At 43.2% G+C, this 21691-nt stretch overlaps 1 protein-coding gene across 4 annotated transcripts in view; it reads right to left on the bottom strand.

The window, feature by feature from the left end:
- Positions 1-21691, bottom strand: part of LOC111970860 (beta-1,3-galactosyltransferase 1-like) — a 136781-nt gene that overhangs the window by 67168 nt on the left and 47922 nt on the right. For all 4 annotated transcript variants that reach the window (XR_011480663.1, XR_011480662.1, XM_023997584.1 and 1 more), the window contains exon 2: positions 1977-2031. The gene's annotated coding sequence lies outside the window, so the exon portion shown is untranslated. The remainder of the gene's footprint in view (positions 1-1976; positions 2032-21691) is intronic.

Here is a 21691-nt window from a genome sequence, read left to right on the forward strand (position 1 = left end):
CAAAAATCTCTGAAGCTGCAAACACTTATCTCCCTCACTAGCTTTAAGCACCAGCTGTCAGAGCAGCTCACAGATTACTGCACCTGTACATAGCCCATCTATAATTTAGCCCAAACAACTACCTCTTCCCCTACTGTATTTATTTATTTATTTAGCTCCTTTGCACCCCATTATTTCTATTTCTATTTTGCACATTCTTCCACTGCAAATCTACCATTCCAGTGTTTTACTTGCTATATTGTATTTACCTTGCCACCATGGCCTTTTTTGCCTTTACCTGCCTTATCTCACCTCATTTGCTCACTTTGTATATAGACTTATTTTTCTACTGTATTATTGACTGTATGTTTTGTTTATTCCATGTGTAACTGTGTTGTTGTATGTGTCAAAWTGCTATGCGTTAGTTGCAAATGAGAGCTTGTTCTCAACTAGCCTACCTGGTTAAATAAAGGTGAAATAAAAAATAAAAATAAAATAAAAAATAGCGTTGGACTAACGTTAACCGTAAAGTTGCAAGATTGAATCCCCGAGCTGACAAGGTAAAAATCTGTCGTTCTGCCCCTGAACAAGACAGTTAACCCACCGTTCCTAGGCCATCATTGAAAATAAGAATGTGTTCTTAACTGACTTGCCTCGTTAAATAAATGTGTAAAAAAAATTAAAAAAAATGAAAATAAATAAATAAATCGGCCAAATCGGTGTCCAAAAATACAGATTTCCGATTGTTATCGGCCCTAATTAATCGGCCATTCTGATTAATCGGTCGACCTCTAGTAGGTAGGTAGGCAGGCGCCTCTTGCCGTGTTGTTAGCCAGCGCTAATGATGAAGGCCGCAACATACCTCTCAGCTTTACATAACAGCATGGAACATGGATGACCTTTCTACCTGCAACACACTGTCTGTATTCCAAATGGCACCCTATTTCCTATATAGTGCTCTACTTTTGACCATAGCCCTATGGGGCCTTGTCAAAAGTAGTGCATTATATAGGGAATAGGGTGCCATTTGGAATGCAAGCACTGATTCACTAAAAGAAAAGCGGAAGGTCAGCACAAGGCTAAGAACCCCTCGTAGCTTAGCATAGGATTGTATATAGTTTTTCCTCCCAATCACGTTACATAGCAGCCATACTGTAACACTATAGGTCAATGTGTTAGCTAGCTAGGCTGCTACAGGTAGATTGACAAGGTGTTAGCTAGCTAGACTGCTACAGGTAGATTGACAAGGTGTTAGCTAGCTAGGCTGCTACAGGTAGATTGACATGGTGTTAGCTGGCTAGGCTGCTACAGGTATATTGACATGGTGTTAGCTAGCTAGACTGCTACAGGTAGATTGACAAGGTGTTAGCTAGCTAGGCTACTACAGGTAGATTGACAAGGTGTTAGCTAGCTAGACTGCTTAAGGTAGATTGACAAGGTGTTAGCTAGCTAGGCTACTACAGGTAGATTGACAAGGTGTTAGCTAGCTAGACTGCTACAGGTAGATTGACAAGGTGTTAGCTGGCTAGGCTGCTACAGGTAGATTGACAAGGTGTTAGCTAGCTAGGCTGCTACAGGTAGATTGACATGGTGTTAGCTGGCTAGGCTGCTACAGTTAGATTGACAAGGTGTTAGCTGTCTAGGCTGCTACAGTTAGATTGACAAGGTGTTAGCTACAGTAACTAGGCTGCTACAGGTAGATCGAAAAGCAGCTTTGAAACATTATAACAGTCAAGGTGTTAGCCAGCAAGGTTATTACAGGTAAATTGACAACAGTGCTGTACTGTGTGTTTTCATATATATTCTGGGGCCTTCTGTTGCAATATTATACTGTATGCTGCCAGATACTGGGATGTTTTAGTACAGTACAGGCAGCATAGTGAGTCAAATACAATGTTGGTTCTTTATATCAGTTATGAATGATGTGATTTGACAGAGAGACAGAGAGGCCAAACCAGCAGAAAGGGTTTGATAGAAAACACTGAGTCATTCCTTACATCACACAGCTGGCTCCTGCCCTTAACGATAGGCTCTTTCCTCTTCACTCCATCTCTGCAAACAGAAGACAAGACAGCAAGGTGAGTGGTGACGAGAAAGAAAAGAGAGGTGAATCATGAGAAAGAGAGTATAACGAGTCATCAAATCAAATCGTATTAGTCACATGCACCGAATACAACAGGTGTAGACCTTACAGTGAAATGCTTACTTACGAGCCCCTAACCGACAGTGCAGTTTTAAAAAAATACGGAAAAGAATAAGATATAAAAGTAACAAGTCATTAAAGAGCAGCAGTAAAAAATAACAATATATACAGGGGGGTGCCGGTACAGAGTCAATGTGCGGGTGCAACGGTTAGTTGAGGTAGTATGTACATGTAGGTAGAGTTAATTAAAGGGACTATGCATAGATGACAACTGAGAGTGGCAGTGGTGTGGAGATGGGAGGGGTGTGGGGGCAATGCAAATAGTCTGGGTAGCCATTTGACTAGATGTTCAGGAGTCTTATGGCTTGGGGATATAAGCTGTTTAGAAGCCTCTTGGACCTAGACTTGGCGCTCCGGTACCGCTTGCCGTGTGGTTGCAGAGAGAACAGTCTATGACTAGGGTGGCTGGAGCCTTTTTAGGGCCTTCCTCTGACACCGCCTGGTATAGAGGTCCTGGATGGTAGGAAGCTTGAGGGTTCGCACTACCCTCTGTAGTGCTTTGCGGTCGGAGGCCGAGCAGTTGCCATACCAGGCAGTGATGCAACCAGTCAGGATGCTCTCGATGGTGCAGCTGTAGAACCTTTTGAGGATCTGAGGACCAATGCCAAATCTTTTCAGTCTCCTGAGGGGGAATAGGTTTTGTCGTGCCCGCTTCACGACTGTCATGGTGTGCTTGGACCATGTTAGTTTGTTGGTGATGTGGACACCAAGGAACTTGAAGCTCTCAACCTGCTCCACTGCAGCCCCGTCGATGAGAATGGGGGCGTGCTTGGTCCTCTTTTCCTGTAGTTCACAATCATCTCCTTTGTCTTGATCACATTGAGGGAGAGGTTGTTGTCCTGGCACCACACGGCCAGGACCCTGACCTCCTCCCTATAGGCTGTCTCGTTGTTGTCGGTGATCAGGCCTACCACTGTTGTGTCATCGGCAAATTTAATGATGGTGTTGGAGTCGTGCCTGGCCGTGCAGTCATGAGTGAACAGGGAGTACAGGAGGGGTCTGAGCACGCACCCCCGAGGGGCCCCTGTGTTGAGGGTCAGCGTGGCGGATGTGTTGTTACCTACCCTTACCACCTGGGGGCGGCCCGTCAGGAAGTCCAGGATCCAGTTGCAGAGGGAGGTGTTTAGTGCTTTGAGGGCACTATGGTGTTGAACGCTGAGCTGTAGTCAATGAATAGCATTCTCACATAGGTGTTCCTTTTGTCCAGGTGGGAAAGGGCAGTGTGCGTGCAATAGAGACAGCATCATCTGTGGATCTGTTGGGGCGGTATGCAAATTGGAGTGGGTCTAGGGTTTCTGGGATGATAGTGTTGATGTGAGCCATAACCAGCCTTTCAAAGCACTTCATGGCTACAGACGTGAGTGCTACAGGTCGGGAGTCATATAGGCAGGTTACCTTAGTGTTCTTGGGCACAGGCACTATGGTGGTCTGCTTAAAACATGTTGGTATTACAGACTCGGACAGGGAGAGGTTGAAAATGTCAGTGAAGACACTTGCTAGTTGGTCAGCGCATGCTCGCAGTACATGTCCTGGTAATCCGTCTGGCCCTGCGGCCTTGTGAATGTTGACCTGTCTAAAGGTCTTACTCACATCGGCTGTGGAGAGCGTGATCACACAGTCTTCTGGTACAGTTGATGTTCTCATGCATGTTTCAGTGTTATTTGCCTCGAAGCGAGCATAGAAGTAGTTTAGCTCATCTGGTAGGCTCGTGTCACTGGGCAGCTCTTAGCTGTGCTTCCCTTTGTAGTCTGTAATAGTTTGCAAGCCCTGCCACATCCGACGAGCATCAGCGCTGGTGTAGTACGGCTCAATCTTGTCTTACCAGACGCTGCTGTTCTATCCTACATCGTATAACCAGCCAGCTGTATGTTGATATTGTCGTCCTTCAGCCACGACTCCATGAAGCATAAGATGTTACAGATTTTAATGTCCCGTTGGTAGTTTAATCTTCCCAGTAACTCATCCATTTTATTGTGCAAAGATTGCAGTTTTTTTCTAGCAGAATTGCGGGAAGTGCGGGTCTATTCGATCGCTTCCAACTTCTCAGAAGGCAGCCCGCTCTCCAGCCTCTCTTTCTCCGAATCCTCTTCACGCAGATCACTAGGATCGGCGCCTGTTCCCGAGGGAGCCGTAAATCCTCCGCCTCAGGCTCGTCAGAGTCGTGAAAGAAGAAAAAGGATTCTGCTAGTCCATGGTGAGTAATCGCAGTCCTGATGTCTAGAAGTTATTTTCGGTCATAAGAGACGGTAGCGGCAACATTATGAACAAAAAGTGTAAAAAGATAAGTTACAAACAACGCAGATAAACGAACAAAAAACACAATCGGTTGGGTGCACGTAAAACGTCTGCCTTCTGCTCCAGCGCCATCTTACAGACGGACAGAGAGTGAAAAAAACACAGGGAAGATACGAGTCATTTGTATACTCTGCAGAATAAATGCACTTAGAAGTTGCACGTTGCCTTATCTATTATAACAATACTATTTCTATTTTACGACTACAGTGATACTGTGCAAAGGTAAGGGATCACAGCCGCTACCTCGCTCTCCAAACCAAGGTGTATGAATTGTGGACCAAACTGAAGTAGAGAGGCGATAGAGCAACTCCCAGAGGACAACAAAAGTAAATTAAAAAGCATATTTTTTTTGTTACAAGTAAAAACCTGATATTGTGAACAGCCTTTCTACCTCCACTGTGCAGTCATAACAATGAACAGGGTGGCCAATGAAAGAACAGATGTGGCCTCATTCATCCACACTGCATACAACTCAAGCCAAATTCATGTTGATATGGTAGAAGTGGAGAGCCAACATCTGATCAGTATTCTGCAGAAATGTTGCTGTATTAACCATCAACACTTCTGGAAGGTTGAGAATCGATTGATGTATGTGCAGTTCTTATTCAGACCCACTTACTGCATAAAAGGTCAAATGAATTTCTCCCGTATCAAATTGAGTTTCCCCTTTCTCTGTTGATGAATGTGTTGCTATGGCTGACAGTGCTGATGCAAAATGAAGGACTAAAACACATATATTACTATCAGGTTCTCATTTCTGTTGTGAATTATATTAATTTGAAGGAAAATGTATGTATTTAAATAACCATAAAATAGTCAAATTAATTGATTAGCATAATGCATCGGATTACTTTTTTTTAAATGAGGGAAAAGAACAGTGATTAAATGGAATCAAACACTTGCCTGTATGACAGCATCGGTATGTGCACACAATAGCTTGATAAAGGTTTTCAGAGAAACCTATATATAAAAGCAGAGAAAAGTTACTGCAATTACTGCTAGACTCTATTTTGCTCATAAAGGTTAAAACCCTGTGTAGTGTTTCTAAATGGGAAAGTAATTGAGAGTACAGTAATTTTAGAATACAAAGTGCACTTAGGTGTTCTGGAAACATAAAAAATAAATGTTGTTTTTCCACAACATGCCTTGTAATCCATTCTGAACCACTTCCTAGCCGAAGCCATTTCTAGTGCAAGCCAAGAACCTGCCATCTACCATTCAGCCTCTCTGTCAATCATAGAACCATACTGACTAGGTAAGTAAAGAGTAGAGCCAATTGAAAATAGAAAGGGAGAGACTGAAAGGGGTGGAGAGACACAGACAGAGACAGGAAGAGAGAGACTGTTGCCCCACCTTACTGCAGCCCTGTCACCGACCCTGACTGACAACTGGCAGACAACAGTGCATTCTGGGTAATGTAGAGGAACTCCTCTCTTCATAATGGACTCTAAGTGGCAGGAGGGAGTCTGTCTGTCTCAACCCCAGCATGTGCACTGTCACCTCAGGCTCTGACCCCTGAGAATCACAGCTGATAATGTCTTATACACCCATTCCTATCACCCAAGGGCCATAGCAGTCAGAGTACATGCAATAAATAAATCTACAGGGCTGACTCACTGTAAGAGGGACATCAGCATGCACAAAGATGCATGTATGCGCACACACACATGCACACAAACAGGAACTCCTTAAACAAGTGGCCTGCCGATGATCTTTCATTACTTTATGAAAAACCCTTTATAATAGTGATAAATTAAACCGTTTGAAATCTATTTCACATCCCATCCACCAGGCATAGGCAATTTGGTCGGGATTCTGTGAATGATTCCGCATTCGGGGAGGTCTTTCTCACATTTACACTAATGCATTTATCGCAGTTTGAAAACATGCCGTTGTTCACAGTTCACTCCATTCATCTGAAGCTGTAATCATTTAGCCATTTGAAATGCATTATGCAACTCTTTCTGTGGGCTCATCAGCATAACATGAATTATTGCCATCATTACGGAGGGCAAAGCAGAAACACAGTATCAGTTAATTATTCACCAATCAAAGAATGAAGGTAAATTATGGCGCTTTTATTTTAACTGACAAAAAAGATTAGTCGCTTACTAGATTTCTCTCCTTCAGGAACATAAGACAGCACTAACATTATAACCCTTACTGTACTGGATCTCTCTCCTTCAGGAAAATAAGACAGCACTAACAGTATAACCCTTACTGGATCTCTCTCCTTCAGGAAAATAAGACAGCACTAACAGTATACTCCTTACTTGGATCTCTTCCTTCAGGAAATAAGACAGCACTAACATTATAACCCTTACTGGATCTCTCTCCTTCAGGAATAAGACAGCACTAACAGTAATAACCTTACTGGATCTCTCTCTCTTCAGGAAAATAAGACAGCACTAACAGTATAACCCTTACTGGATCTCTCTCCTTCAGGAAAATAAGACAGCACTAACATTATACCCTTACTGGATCTCCTCCTTCAGGAAAATAAGACAGCACTAACAGTATAACCTTACTGGATCTCTCTCCTTCAGGAAAATAAAGCAGACTAACAGTATACCCTTACTGGATCTCTCTCCTTCAGGAAAAAAGACAGCACTAACAGTATAACCCTTACTGGATCTCTCTCCTTCAGGAAAATAAGACAGCACTAACAGTATAACCCTTACTGGATCTCTCTCTCTTCAGGAAAATAAGACAGCACTAACAGTATAACCCTTACTGGATCTCTCTCCTTCAGGAAATAAGACAGCACTAACAGTATAACCTTACTGGATCTCTCTCCTTCAGGAAAATAAGACAGCACTAACAGTAATAACCCTTACTGGATCTCTCTCTTCAGGAAAATAAGACAGCACTAACAGTATAACCTTACTGGATCTCTCTCCTTCAGGAAATAAGACAGCACTAACAGTATAACCTTACTGGATCTCCTCCTTCAGGAAAATAGACAGCACTAACAGTATAACCCTTACTGGATCTCTCTCCTTCAGGAAATAAGACAGCACTAACAGTATAACCTTACTGGATCTCTCTCCTTTCAGGAAAATAAGACAGACTAACAGTATAACCCTTACTGGATCTCTCTCCTTCAGAAAATAAGACAGCACTACAGTATAACCCTTACTGGCTCTCTCTCTTCAGGAAAATAAGACAGCACTAACAGTATACCCTTACTGGATCTCTCTCCTTCAGGAAAATAAGACAGCACTAACAGTATAACCCTTACTGGATCTCTCTCCTTCAGGAAAATAAGACAGCACTAACAGTATAACCCTTACTGGATCCTCTCCTTCAGGAAAATAAGACAGCACTAACAGTATAACCTTACTGGATCTCTCTCCTTCAGGAATAAGACAGCACTAACATAAACCCTTACTGGATCTCTCTCCTTCAGGAAATAAGACAGCACTAACAGTATAACCCTTACTGGATCTCTCTCCTTCAGGAAAATAAGACAGCACTAACAGTTATACACCTTACTGGATCTCTCTCCTTCAGGAAAATAAGACAGCACTAACAGTATAACCCTTACTGGATCTCTCTCCTTCAGGAAAATAAGACAGCACTAACAGTATAACCCTTACTGGATCTCTCTCCTTCAGGAAAATAAGACAGCACTAACAGTAATACCTTACTGGATCTCTCTCCTTCAGGAAAATAAGACAGCACTAACAGTATAACCTTACTGGATCTCTCTCCTTCAGGAAAAAAGACAGCACTAACAGTATAACTTACTGGATCTCTCTCCTTCAGGAAAATAAGACAGCCACTAACAGTATACCCTATTTGTGATCAGTTGTAAAATAAGTTGTGATGCCAGACTTGGTAAGTTTATTATTATGTGGCAAGATGTTGAGCGTTGACATTACATTAAAGGCCACTAAGCTTTAATAATCCTCTAAACAGCTACGAACAACACAGGGCCGTCGAAAAACGTGTGGCAAGCAGACATTTTCCCTTTTCAATCAGGTGGAGCACCATTTCTTATTTAGTTTAATACAAAATATTGAAGCAAAGTACTGTTTTTTAGACTGATTTGCCTCATGATTTGTCAACTCGCAATTTATCTGTCCTTCACATCAGAGTACTGAAGGTTCGGTGAGTGCTTGACCAATCAGATTCACGGAAATCACGGGCTGCGTGGGCTGGGCACAACGCACACTCAAGTGCGCTTTCCACTTTCCTCCGGTATTTATTTAGCAAACGTGGTAATACATCACCCTGACAGACACATGCAAAAACTCTTTCAATAAATGTTGCAGGACTAGGTGTCACATCTGCTCCTGCAACGCCCTCTACAGCTCATCCTGTGTCTCCTTGACCTGCCGCCACTCCCCCTCTCCCTCTCTCTCTGTGTGTGTGTGTGATTGTGTGGGCGGAGACAGGTGTGCTGGAGTCAGAGCAGATCCCGACCAGCTGCAACCTGTTCCATAATCAAGACCTCTACAAATACTCAGCCCTGCCACTTCCACGCTGCCAGATCGTAATCTCTGCTCAGTCATTCTACGCGTCTAGCTGTTACTAATAGATCCTGTCGTGCCTGTTTTTCTTGACTGACGCCGTTTTCCTCTCCGCTGCAGTTTTGCCCGCTCTGACCCTGGCCCCTGTCTCCAGTTCCACATCTCGTCATCCTGCTACTCTGTCCTGGATTCCCCACTCTACTATTCCCTTGGATTCCCCTCCGGACCTGCTTACCCTGTCCCAACCACTCTCGCTCCAGCCTCAGCCTCCGTACCTGGTTTCCTGCAACCCACCCGAGCTTCCCCTGGCCTGCACTCCAACTTCCCCCTGTGTTTCAATAAATACCTTGGTTACTTCATCCCAGTCTCCTCATCTGAGTCTGCTCTTGGGATCCCCTGTCCACTCCGCGTAACACTAGGCTACTAACAACAGCAGCTTCATACAGCCTATATGAATGTCCATCTGGCCAGGGTAAATAAAGTGGTAATGTTAAGTATTTATAATCCATTTATTTGTGTTAGGAGACAATGTGTATGTGATTAAACTTGGTTTATATTAAAACCTGGGCTGCCTATTCCTTTTCCATCCAAAATGTTTAACTGGAATTAATTAATCAGTAATTTATTTTATTAGACATACAGTTTTTATTGTTTAAATGTAAACTTTATTTAACTAGGCAAGTCAGTTAAGAACAAATGCTTATTTACAATGACGGCCTACCCCAGCCAAACCCGGACAACGCTGGGCCAATTGTGCYCTGCCCTATGGGACTCCCAATCACGGCCTGGATGTGATACAGCCTGGAATCGAAACAGGGACTGTAGTGACGCCTCTTGCACTGAGATGCAGTGCCTTAGACCGCTGCGCCACTCAGGAGCCCTGCATAGTTGCATAGGCCTACACGATGCAAACATGCATAACGCATGTTCTATTGTCCAATCCCAGTTGTCTCTGTGTTTGTAGAGGAAACCCCTGTTAGTCTAGTTTTAAAATATAATTCATATGAACAAGTACAAGGTTGCTGAAGTTTGACAAGATTTTCATCCTCTCCAGGACCAGTTTTTCCAGGATTCTTTTTTTAAATCATGTGACCTGATAACAGTTTTTTCCATCCCATTATACCCCAGATAAAACATTGTCACAACTGATTTAATCACTGTCATACGCTATAGAGTCTGAAAAAAATGACCCACCACTCTGGGACCTGTGGTTCCACCTCTGTAACAACATCTTAGCGACCAGAGAACATTCTGATTTTGACAATGTAAAATCACTGTAAAATATATCAGCACAATACCTGATTATCTATGTAAGACCTGAGAGCATACAGGGTAGATCATGGATCAATTAGCCATTCCGGTGTTAATTAGCTGAAATATGCTTCCGCTTCCTCACTTAACAAAATAGTGTTACCGTCCCTGAATCAATCAATTCATTTAAACACTGTTAAAGCATCCGTGGTCTAACCATCCTCTTCCGTTGTCATGGCGCATTACCATCAATCGTAGCCTATTTTGTGAACAAAACATTAGGTTCAATCCACACATCCATCTTACTGTATTATTATGAACCATATCAAATCAAGTACTGCCAATCACGTCTATCCATCTTAATGACTATGGTAACAGCGAGATAATAGTGCCAGTGATTAACGACTTTAAATATCCTTGTCCGTCAAAAATGAACCACCAAAAGTCATGGACGGCTCTGGTATAGATGAGTTATGACTTCCTGTTGATGGAAAAAGAACYACGTTGTTTCAGATTGTGTGGCGTCACCTGTAGATTAATGATACCACCCTCCATCCTCCCCTTCAACCCCCCCTCATTATCCCCCCCTCGAACGCCATTGTAAGAACACGGCCTTGGCGACCGAAGGCCATTAGAAGCATCAGTCAAACCCACCGTCTTCCCTTTAAACTTTTACATTGACACTCCTGCTCTCTCCGATCCTAATTACCGTGGAGAAGTGTGCGGCTGAAGGGAGCGTTCTGAATTCAAAGTGTCAGCGGCTCGGCTGCTTGGAAACGGATAGCGAGCGTCTGATCCAAAGAGGACCACAGGCGGGAAACGGGATGATTAACCTTCAGAAAAACGTTTCTTAAGGGGGACCTGTCAGATGTCGTTAGCGACGGGGAAGTGCCCGAAAGACTGATGACATTAAATAACTGTGTGAGCGTCATGGAAGTGTAGGTGCTGAAACGTTCTCTAAGCGGTTCCATGAGATTAATGGCCTCAAAGTTGTAGGGTTGAAATACATCTGGGAAGATAGGGAGATAGCAACCCTGAAGTCAATGTGTTTTCAAAGTGGATATAATTAAGGATGACAATAATGGGCTCTGTACTGTAGGTACTGTACCACAAACTCTAGCCAACATGAACCTACCGGCTCAAAACAATGTCGGCCCATCGACCTTTATCAACATCATGCCAAAGACCATAACACCATTCTTGTAATACTGGTGAAATCATGTTTGTTGAGCTTTGTCTACTCAACAAAACTCTCAATACATTGAGCAGAAAAAGCTTCCATACACAACTCCATCTCTAGCAGTATTGAAATTCCTAGTGAAACACTACCCGTAACCTGGAGAAATGATCTTCAGTCTGCCCTGATAGGCTCACATCTTGATGTAAATGTTTACAGAAAGGAAGTGTTCCAATCAAGGTTGATCTYWGCCCTTGTCACTCTTTAAGCTCTGCTCAGCYTTATAAGTCAGATGTCCTTCAAGCTCAGATGCAGAGATAGGTTTGTGCATAGCAGTGGAAAACACAGGGCTGATTGAAGTGGAAGCACATCCCTCCCTCTCTCCCTTTATCTCTCTCTCCCTCTGAACAGTGATTTACCATCGATTCACACTTGAGACACTGGATATAACGGTTTGCTCTACCGGAAAATACTACAGAGGATGTTATGGACATACCTAGGTAGGGCTATGGTGGTCACAAAATGTTGTCAGCCGGTGATTGTCAAGCAAATAACTGTCGGTTTCACGGTAATTGACCGTTAATTAACATAAACACATTTAGCATCTCCTGGCTTCCACACAGAGCCTACAAGCCATTTTAAAAAGTCTAATAAATCCATGTAATATAGCCTACACCTTCACAATAAATCCATTATTTATTTTAGACAGGTCTAAAGAAGGATGATATGAAGAAAATGTAGTATATTTAAGAAGAAAATAATAGCATACTCTGAGTTGTCCTTATGTTAGGTCCCGATGTGGCTATGCCAAATGGCTGTGGGCTACACTAGTTCATTCAGCAGATAAGATTTGCTTATAATTCCGTGGCATTATTTTATAGTTTGAAGAATACAATTGAACAAAGCTGAATAAAATATACATATTTTCTCCAAACGATTTGAGGGAGTGCACACATGTTGGACTATATGTTATGTTCAGATTTTTAATACAGTGTAAGGCTGAATGATGAGACTCTAATGATGATTTGAAAAAAGTTGCTTGAAAGGAATGAGCCCTGCTTTGTTTTTTTTGCCCAGGCTGTTCACACTCCAATAGTCTCTCATTCACAATTTGACAAGCACTTGATGATGCCTCAAATTTCACGGCAGCATCCCCTTTGTGMCCGTAATGCACTCTAAAGAAATCCATGGCTTTTGTGGACCGGAGTGATGCATTGTGCCCTTCTCCRTGTGTGTGCTGCGCAATCCAAAGCGTCTCTCACTCACACAACTCTCCGTCACGTGATCGGGTCTTTCTCACAGGCTACAAGTTAAGACAGACACATCGGGGACACAACTGTGGGCATCCTTATCCAATTCCGAGGTGCATATTGAATATATTTTTTCAGCAGCCAACAAGATGAGTAGGCCTACCAAACAGCAAAAGCACTAGCCTATGTCAATCTACTATCCCCCATAGTACAAAAGTCGACCTATTCTATTCTGTGCGAGAAATACATATTCCAAACACAGTCTGGGACAGTTGTGGGATGAATACAAAACTTTTTTTTACGCAACAGATCAAAACGTTTAGCTTAAAATGTTGATAAACTATTAGACTATTTCTTGACATTATCAGCGCAGCAATGCACACATGGTAGTAGGCTATAAGTGCGAATGTTCCATAAGCGGAAAACACAATTATCAAAAGTGACCGCAAATGCAATTATGCATGTAATGCTTTTATTAAAAAGGTGCATTTTTATGGTGAAAATTATCTTCCCCAAACTTGAAACTCACGCACTGCTTATGTATATACCAGTTAGGCTCTACACCCCTTGCAAAGCGGATTAATGTGCTTAATTTTAAGAAGTTATTTGACCACTTTATTTGTGATACAAACCTTATTAAAACATATAGGCCTATGGGCTAGGCTACATGAGGTGTGTGACCATGATTCGAACAAGTCGCAAAAAAAAGCATTGTTTCTTATGCTGGGCATCATTCACAAGTGATAATATATCATTCACAAGTGACAGGCTAATATTGTCACCCATCAGACTATTCTTGATTTAATCTTGTCTTTACATATTCTAAATAATATATGTGTGAAATWTGTTTTGATTTAGAATGGACCATTATCATTCACCTGTATTGAAACAGGGGCAGCGGGAAAAAATACATGTCATCTATGCACTTAAATTGCGGATGGAGGACACTTTTCCCCGTAGTTTATTTTCATGCCAGCCAGGTAGGCTATACTCCTGCTGTAAATATAAGCAATGTGCTTAATATTAGGAAAGTTGAGAAAAAAATATATGAATCCTAGCCTATAGAAAGCTGATGGGATCCTCCTCTTTTTATTAGCGGCCATCACTCTTTTTTCTCCCGCAATTGCATAGCCTATAGAAATGTTGCGCAACATGAYCTCATGGGCTCTCATGAAGTGTTTGATTAGATTTTCGAAAACATTTGCAATAGAGTGCTGAGTACCAGGCAGTTAGCAAGTTTGGTAGGCTACTAATGACCAGCAGCAGCATCAGAGCTTGGAGAAGCCTAATTACAGTGATTAAATGGTCATGTGGAATTTGACTGCCTTCATGACTCGTGACCACCGGTGTAGCAGTAATACGGGCACCGCAACAGCCCTAGATATTCAGTTGAAGTCGGAAGTTTACATACACCTTAGCCAAATACATTTAAACTCAGTTTTTCACAATTCCTGACATTTAATCCTAGTAAAAATTCCCTGTCTTAGGTCAGTTAGGATCATCACTTTATTTTAAGAACGTGAATTGTCAGAATAATAGTAGAGAGAATGATTTATTACAGCTTTTATTTATTTCATCACATTCCGTGGGTCAGAAGTTTACATACACTCAATTAGTATTTGGTAGCATTGCCTTTAAATTGTTTAACTTGGGTCAAACGTTTTGGGTAGCCTACCACAATCGTCCCACAATAAGTTGGGTGAATTTTGGCCCATTCCTCCTGACAGAGCTGGTGTAACTGAGTCAGGTTTGTAGGCCTCCTTGCTCGCACACACTTTTTCAGTTCTGCCCACACATTTTCTATAGGATTGATGTCAAGGCTCGGTGATGGCCACTCCAATACCTTGACTTTGTTGTCCTTAAGCCATTTTGCCACAACTTTGGAAGTATGCTTGGGGTCATTGTCCATTTGGAAGACCCATTTGCGACCAAGCTTTAACTTCCTGACTGCTGTCTTGAGATGTTGCTTCAATATATCCACATAATTTTCCAACCGCATGATGCCATCTATTTTGTGAAGTGCACCAGTCCCTCCTCCAGCAAAGCACCCCCACAACATGATGCTAAAACCCCCGTGCTTCACGGTTGGGATGGTGTTCTTRGCTTGCAAGCCTCCCCCTTTTTCCTCCAAACATAACGATGGTCATTATGGCCAAACAGTTCTATTTTTGTTTCATCAGACCAGAGGACATTTCTCCAAAAAGTACGAACTTTGTCTCCARGTACAGTTGCAAACCGTAGTCTGGCTTTTTTATGACGGTTTRGGAGCAGTGACTTCTTCCTTGCTGAGCGGCCTTTCAGGTTATGTCGATATAGGACTAATTTTACTGTGGAAAAATATGCTTTTGTACCTGTTTCCTCCAGCATCTTCACAAGGTCCTTTGCTATTGTTCTGGGATTGATTTGCACTTTTCACACCAAAGTGAAATATGAATTATAAGTGAATTATAAGTGAAATAATCTGTCTGTAAACAATTGTTGGAAAAATTCCTTGTGTCATGCACAAAGTAAATGTCCTAACCCGACTTGCCAAAACTTTAGTTTGTTAACAAGAAATGTGTGGAGTGGTTGAAAAATGAGTTTTAATGACTCCAACCTAAGTGTATGTAAACTTCTGACTTCAACTGTACCTCATCATGAGACTCAAAAGTTTTAACAATTGAACCATTATTTCTTGGACTTTGTGGATGCTTCCTCTTGAGAATCTGAGGCTTCGCAAACCAGAGAGTCTTAAACACTTCCATCACTGCCTCACTGGAAGTCAACYTTCCTTTCCTCTCCTCTTCTCCCATCATCTCCCCTCTTTTCCTTTCCTCCCCTCCACTCTCCTCTCCTTCTTCCCAGTATGACAAAAGAGCATCTGCGCTCCACAGTAAAATAGGTCAGGCTGGCCTAGATTTCCTCAGTAACCTTCTGGTTCATTATCATCATGTGTAATGAGGGAAGTCGCTCTCGAGGCATCGTTAAACATGGAAGTGTGTGCACCAGGGCCACCAGGCCACTTCGTTTTACCACCGGCATGTTACTGTCCGCGACAAATAGCCAGAGGGTGCGTAGACTGGGCGTAAGGCGGAAAAGCGGAAAAATGGTCAGTCACTCACATGGCCAATCGGTCTTGAGGAATGAATCTGCTCAGTCAACTGTATGATAAGCAGTGATTCATTTTAAAAGCTTTTGCTAGTGTAGGTTCAAACATCTTAGTAATGATGATGATAAATAATATGAWTATGCTAACGATTAAAGAGAAAAATGAAGAGAAACGGTTTTAGCTAGCTAAAGGAGAAGGCTTCGTCCATCCTGATGGCTACAGAGTCTCGTCCCTCACTCTCAATTGGCATTGCAGRGCATCACAGCCGAAGAAGAGACAATCTTCCCTTAATATGATTTCCTTTGATCTTCCGGAAGCCTCCAAACACCCCGCACTCTTTCTACGTCTCTTATACCTCCTCTCTCCCCTACCCTCTTACTCTTTCTTTCTGCCTCTCCTCTTCTTACCCTCTTTCTTTCTCTCTGCCTCTCCCCCTCTCCTATCAATTAAATTCAAAGGGCTTTATTGGCATGGGAAACATATGTTTACATTGCCAAAGCAAGTCTCCTCTCTCTCTGTCAGGACCCTGAAGTGTGGCATGTRTGTCTGCACCTCTCCTCACCAATCGCACCTCATCCCGCCATGGACACCATCGCTGACCGTCTGTGTACCTGGGCTCCCTTCATCCTCTCCCAAACCTAACGCCTTGCACGTCACGTGGCCAGTCCACCGAGAGTGCTCTTCTCACTAATCGGAGCTGGCTATTCCCTCRGTCAAAGCGGAGCCATTCGATGGTGAGGGGATGTTCCTTCCTCAGTACAGCCAATTGTCTAAATTACGGTACGGTGCTGCAACTGTGCGAGTGTGTGAGAGACTGGTATGAAGGATGGGGATGGCTTGCTCAGCTAAAGAGACATTGTGGAATTCCAGTGTTTTAAGGAGACATAGCTCCAATTTAATGTTTGTATGGGGTTCTTCATACATTGTGTACAAGACACCCAAAATGGTGGCGTGATCTATTAGGTTCAGATTAGGAAGTACAAAGAAGGACGGAGAATCATTCCTCTCTGTTGGCGCTCTGTTATTTGTTCGGCCTGATGTGTTTTGATGTTAGATCAATGCCTCCTCACAGCAGGCCATTTCAATCAACGTCTTTTCTTTTCTCTGACTAGACTGGCTCACTTACTGTTTGTATGTCTGATGAGACTGATACTTCTCATTACCTCAATGTTCTCCTGCACCTCGTGTTAGTCAAAGCCCTTTTCATTCTCTTCACTTCTCTATTGGACCCACGTCCCAGTCTCCTGCTTCTCTATTGGACCCACATCCCAGTCTCCTGCTGCTCTATTGGACCAACATCCCAGTCTCCTGCTGCTCTATTGGAGCCACATCCCAGTCTCCTGCTGCTCTATTGGACCCACATCCCAGTCTCCTGGTTCTCTATTGGACCCACATCCCAGTCTCCTGCTGCTCTATTGGACCCACATCCCAGTCTCCTGCTGCTCTATTGGAGCCACATCCCAGTCTCCTGCTGCTCTATTGGACCCACATCCCAGTCTCCTGCTTCTCTATTGGACCCACATCCCAGTCTCCTGCTGCTCTATTGGACCCACATCCCAGTCTCCTGCTTCTGTATTGGACAAACATCTCAGTTCCCTGCTTCTCTATTGGACAAACAAATCAAATCAATTGTATTTGTCACATGTACCGAATACAACAGGTCGCCTTACAGTGAAATCCTTACATACAAGCCCTTAACCAACAATGCAGTTTTAGGAAAAATAAGTGTTAAGTAAAAAAATGGATAAGTAAAAAAATAAGAAATAGAAGTAACAAACAATTAAAGAGCAGCAGTAAAATAACAATAAGGAGGCTATACAGTCGTGGCAAAACGTTTTGAGAAATGACACAAATATATTTCCACAAAAGTCTGCTGCCCTCAGTGTCTTTGATATTTTTGTCAGATGCTACTATAGAAATAGTGAATTATAATTACAAGCTTTCAAATGCTTTTATTGACAATTACATGAAGTTGATGTCAAAGAGTCAATATTTGCCGTGTTGAACCTTCTTTTTCAAGACCTCTGCAATCCGCCCTGGCATGCTGTCAATTAACTTCTGGGCCACATCCTGACTGATGCAGCCCATTCTTGCATAATCCATGTTTGGAGTTTGTCAGAATTTGTGTGGGTTTTGTTTGTCCACCCGCCTCTTGAGAATTGACCACAGTTCTCAATGGGATTAAGGTCTGGGGAGTTTCCTGGCCATGGACCCAAAATATCGATGTTTGTTCCCCAAGCCACTTAGTTATCACTTTTGCCTTATGGCAAGGTCTCCATCATGCTGGAAAAGCATGTTCATCACCAAACTGTTCCTGGATGGTTGGGAGAAGATGCCTCTCTGAGGATGTGTTGGTACCATTCTTTATTCAGGCTGTGTTCCTAGGCAAAATTGTGAGTGAGCCCACTCCCTTGGCTGAGAGGCAACACTGAATGGTCTCAGGATGCTTTACTGTTGGCATGTCATAGGACTGATGGTAGCGATCACCTTCTCTTCTCCGGACAAGCTTTTCTCCGAATGCCCAAACAATCGGAAAGGGATTTATCAGAGAAAATGACTTTACCCCAGTCCTCAGCAGTCCAATCCCTGTACTTTTTGCAGAATATCAGTCTGTTACCTTGCTTTTGCTGCCCTTCTTGACACCAGGCCATCCTCCAAAAGTCTTTGCCTCACTGTGCGTACAGATGCACTCACACCTGCTCCTGCTGCCATCCTGAGCAAGCTCTGTACTGGTGGTGCTCCGATCCTCCACTGAATCAAACTTTAGGACGATGGTTCCTGGCGCTTGCTGGACTTTCTTGGGCGCCCTGAAGCCTTCTTCACAACAATTGAACCGCTCTCCTTGAAGTTCTTGATGATCCGACAAATGGTTGGTGCAATCTTACTGGCAGCAATATCCTTGCCAGTGTTTCCTTGCAGGTAACCGTGGTTGACAGAGGAAGAACAATGATTCCAAGCACCACCCTCCTTTTGAAGCTTCCAGTCTGTTATTCGAACTCAATCAGCATGACAGAGTGATCGCCAGCCTTGTCCTCGTCAACACTCACACCTGTGTTAACGAGAGAATCACTGGCATGATGTCAGCTGGTCCTTTTGTGGCAGGGCTGAAATGCAGTGGAAATGTTTTTGGGGGATTCAGTTCATTTGCATGGCAAAGAGGGACTTTGCAATTAATTTCAATTCATCTGATCACTCTTCATAACATTCTGGAGTATATGCAAATTGCCATCATACAAACTGAGGAAGCAGACTTTGAAAATTAATATTTGTGTCATTCTCAAAACTTTTGGCCACGACTGTATACAGGGGGTCCCGGTAGAGTCAATGTGCGGGGGAACCGGTTAGTCAAGGTAATTGAGGTAATATGTTCATGTAAGTAGAGTTAAAGTGACTATGCATAGATAATAAACAGAGAGGGTGGGGGGGGGCAATGCAAATAGTCATTTGATTAGCTGTTCAGGAGTCTTATGGCTTGGGGGTATAAGCTGTTGAGAAGCCTTTTGGACCTAGACTTGGCGCTCCGGTACCGCTTGACGTGCGGTAGCAGAGAACAGTCTAAGACTAGGGTGGCTGGAGTCGTTGACAATTTTTAGGGCGTTCCTCTGACACCGCTTGGTATAGAGGTCCTGGATGGCAGGAAGCTTAGCCCCAGTGATGAACTGGGCCGTACACACTACCCTCTGTAGTGTCTTGCGGTCGGAGGCCGAGCAGTTGCCATACCTGACAGTGATGCAACCAGTCAGGATGCTCTTGATGGTGCAGCTGTAGAACCTTTTGAGGATCTGAATACCCATGCCAAATCTTTTCTGTCTCCTGAGGGGGAATGGATTTTGTCGTGCCTTCTTCACGACTGCCTTGATGTGCTTGGACCATGATAGTTTGTTGGTGATGTGGACACCTTGAAACTTGAAGCTCTCAACCTGCTCAACTGCAGCTACGTTGATGAGAATGGGGTTGTTCTCTGTCCTCCTTTTCCTGTTGTCCACAATCATCTCCTTTGTCTTGATCACGTTGAGGGAGAGGTTGTTGTCCTGGCACCACACGGCCAGGTCTCTGACCTCCTCCCTATAGGCTGTCTCATCATTGTCGGTGATCAGGCCTACCACTGTTGTGTCATCAGCAAACGTAATGATGGTGTTGGAGTCATGCCTGGCCATGCAGTCATGAGTGAACAGGGAGTACAGGAGGGGACTGAGCACGCAACCCCGAGGGGCCCCCATGTTGAGGATCAGCGTGGCGGATGTGTTGTTACCTACCCTTACCACCTGGGCCGGCCCGTCAGGAAGTCTAGAATCCAGCTGCAGAGGGAGGTGTTTAGTCCCAGGGTCCTCAGTTACGTAATGAGCTTTGAGGGCACTATGGTGTTGAACGCTGAGCTGTAGTTAATGAATAGCATTCTCACATAGGTGTTCCTTTTGTACAGGTGGGAAAGGGCAGTGTTTAATGAAATAGAGACTGATCATCTGTGGATCTGTTGGCGGTATGCAAAACTGGAGTGGGTCTAGGTTTCTGGATAATGGTGTTGACATGAACATTGACCAGCCTTTCAAAGCACTTCATGCTATAGATTGAGTGTACGGGTCGGGTAGTTCATAGTAGGCCAGGTTCCTTGGTTCTTGGGCACAAGGACTATGGGTGGTTCCTGCTTGAACATGTTGGTATTACGGCACAGACAGAGAGGTTGAAAAATGACAGTGAAGACACTTGACAGTTGGCGCAGCGCATGCTCGAAGTACACGTCCTAGGTAATCCGTCTGGCCCTGCGGCTTGGAATTGTGAACATGTTTAAAGGTCTTTCGCCACATCGGGCTACGGAGAGCAGACACACAGTCGTCCGAAACAGCTGGTGCTTTCATTGCATGTTTCTGTGTTACTTGCCTGGAAGCGAGCCATAGAAGTAATTTACTCGTCTGGTAGGCTCTGGGCAGCTCGCGGCCTGTGCTTTCCCTTCTGTATATAGTCTGTAATTAGTTTGCAAGCCCTTCCACATCCGACGAGGCGCCGGAGCAGTGTAGTTCGATTTGATCTAGTCCTTTATTAAAAAAGAATTATTATTAGGGTAGATCAGCTTAAATATTGTGGAGAGAGAATGTTGCTTCCATCATGGAATTGTCTGCCATTCATTTCCAATCCCGCATATATCTTTCGGGGGTAAATATATATATCCAATATACATACACGCATGCAACATATACAATATATACAGACACATACCTATATAGACATACATACTTTTTAGGAATACAGTATCCCTCGCCACTTCGCGGTTCACTTATCGCGGATTCGCTATTTCGCGGGATTTTTTTCATTTTAATGCATTTTTTTTTTTTTTGTCTGCATGTGCTCTGCATTCTTGAAATTCGCTAAAAAAACTCACTCCGCTTCTATGTATCCAACATGCTACGAAATTGCTGTCGCTATCATTTGTCGTCTCGTGCAAGTTATGGTACGTACATAAAAACAGCTTGGCCAAATTTAACATTAAGTGGCAAATTATCTTGTAATTCAACATCTCCTAAAACCCATAAGCGACGAAACGCCTGACACGTATTGAGTCACTGTATCTTTATACATGTAATAGTGCCTAATTGCTAAAAAAAAAAAAAAAGTTTTCTATTTTCGCGATTTCACTTATCTGCGGGTTTCATTTCGGAACGTAACCCCCCGGATAAACAGGGATTACTGATAACCTTATTATTCCCTCGCAAACCTTGTGCACGATGCTTCACAAAAGTTATTGAACCTTCGCTATTCTCATAGCTTCTACAGATTGTAAATTAAAAATATATATTTTTGCTAAAATTAATTATTATATTATTGATTGATTGTCTATGGCTTTCAAATCACCCAGTAGTGCTATCTGCAGCGTTAGTCTAGGCAAATGTGCAATCTTCAGCCATTCCTGACCTGTGACCAAAAATGAAGCTACATATGGACAATACCAAAAAATAAATGCTCTAAATGACTCTGCTT

Source organism: Salvelinus sp. IW2-2015, linkage group LG12 (genome assembly GCF_002910315.2).
Source record: "Salvelinus sp. IW2-2015 linkage group LG12, ASM291031v2, whole genome shotgun sequence".
In the NCBI taxonomy this organism is placed as follows: Eukaryota; Metazoa; Chordata; class Actinopteri; order Salmoniformes; family Salmonidae; genus Salvelinus; species Salvelinus sp. IW2-2015.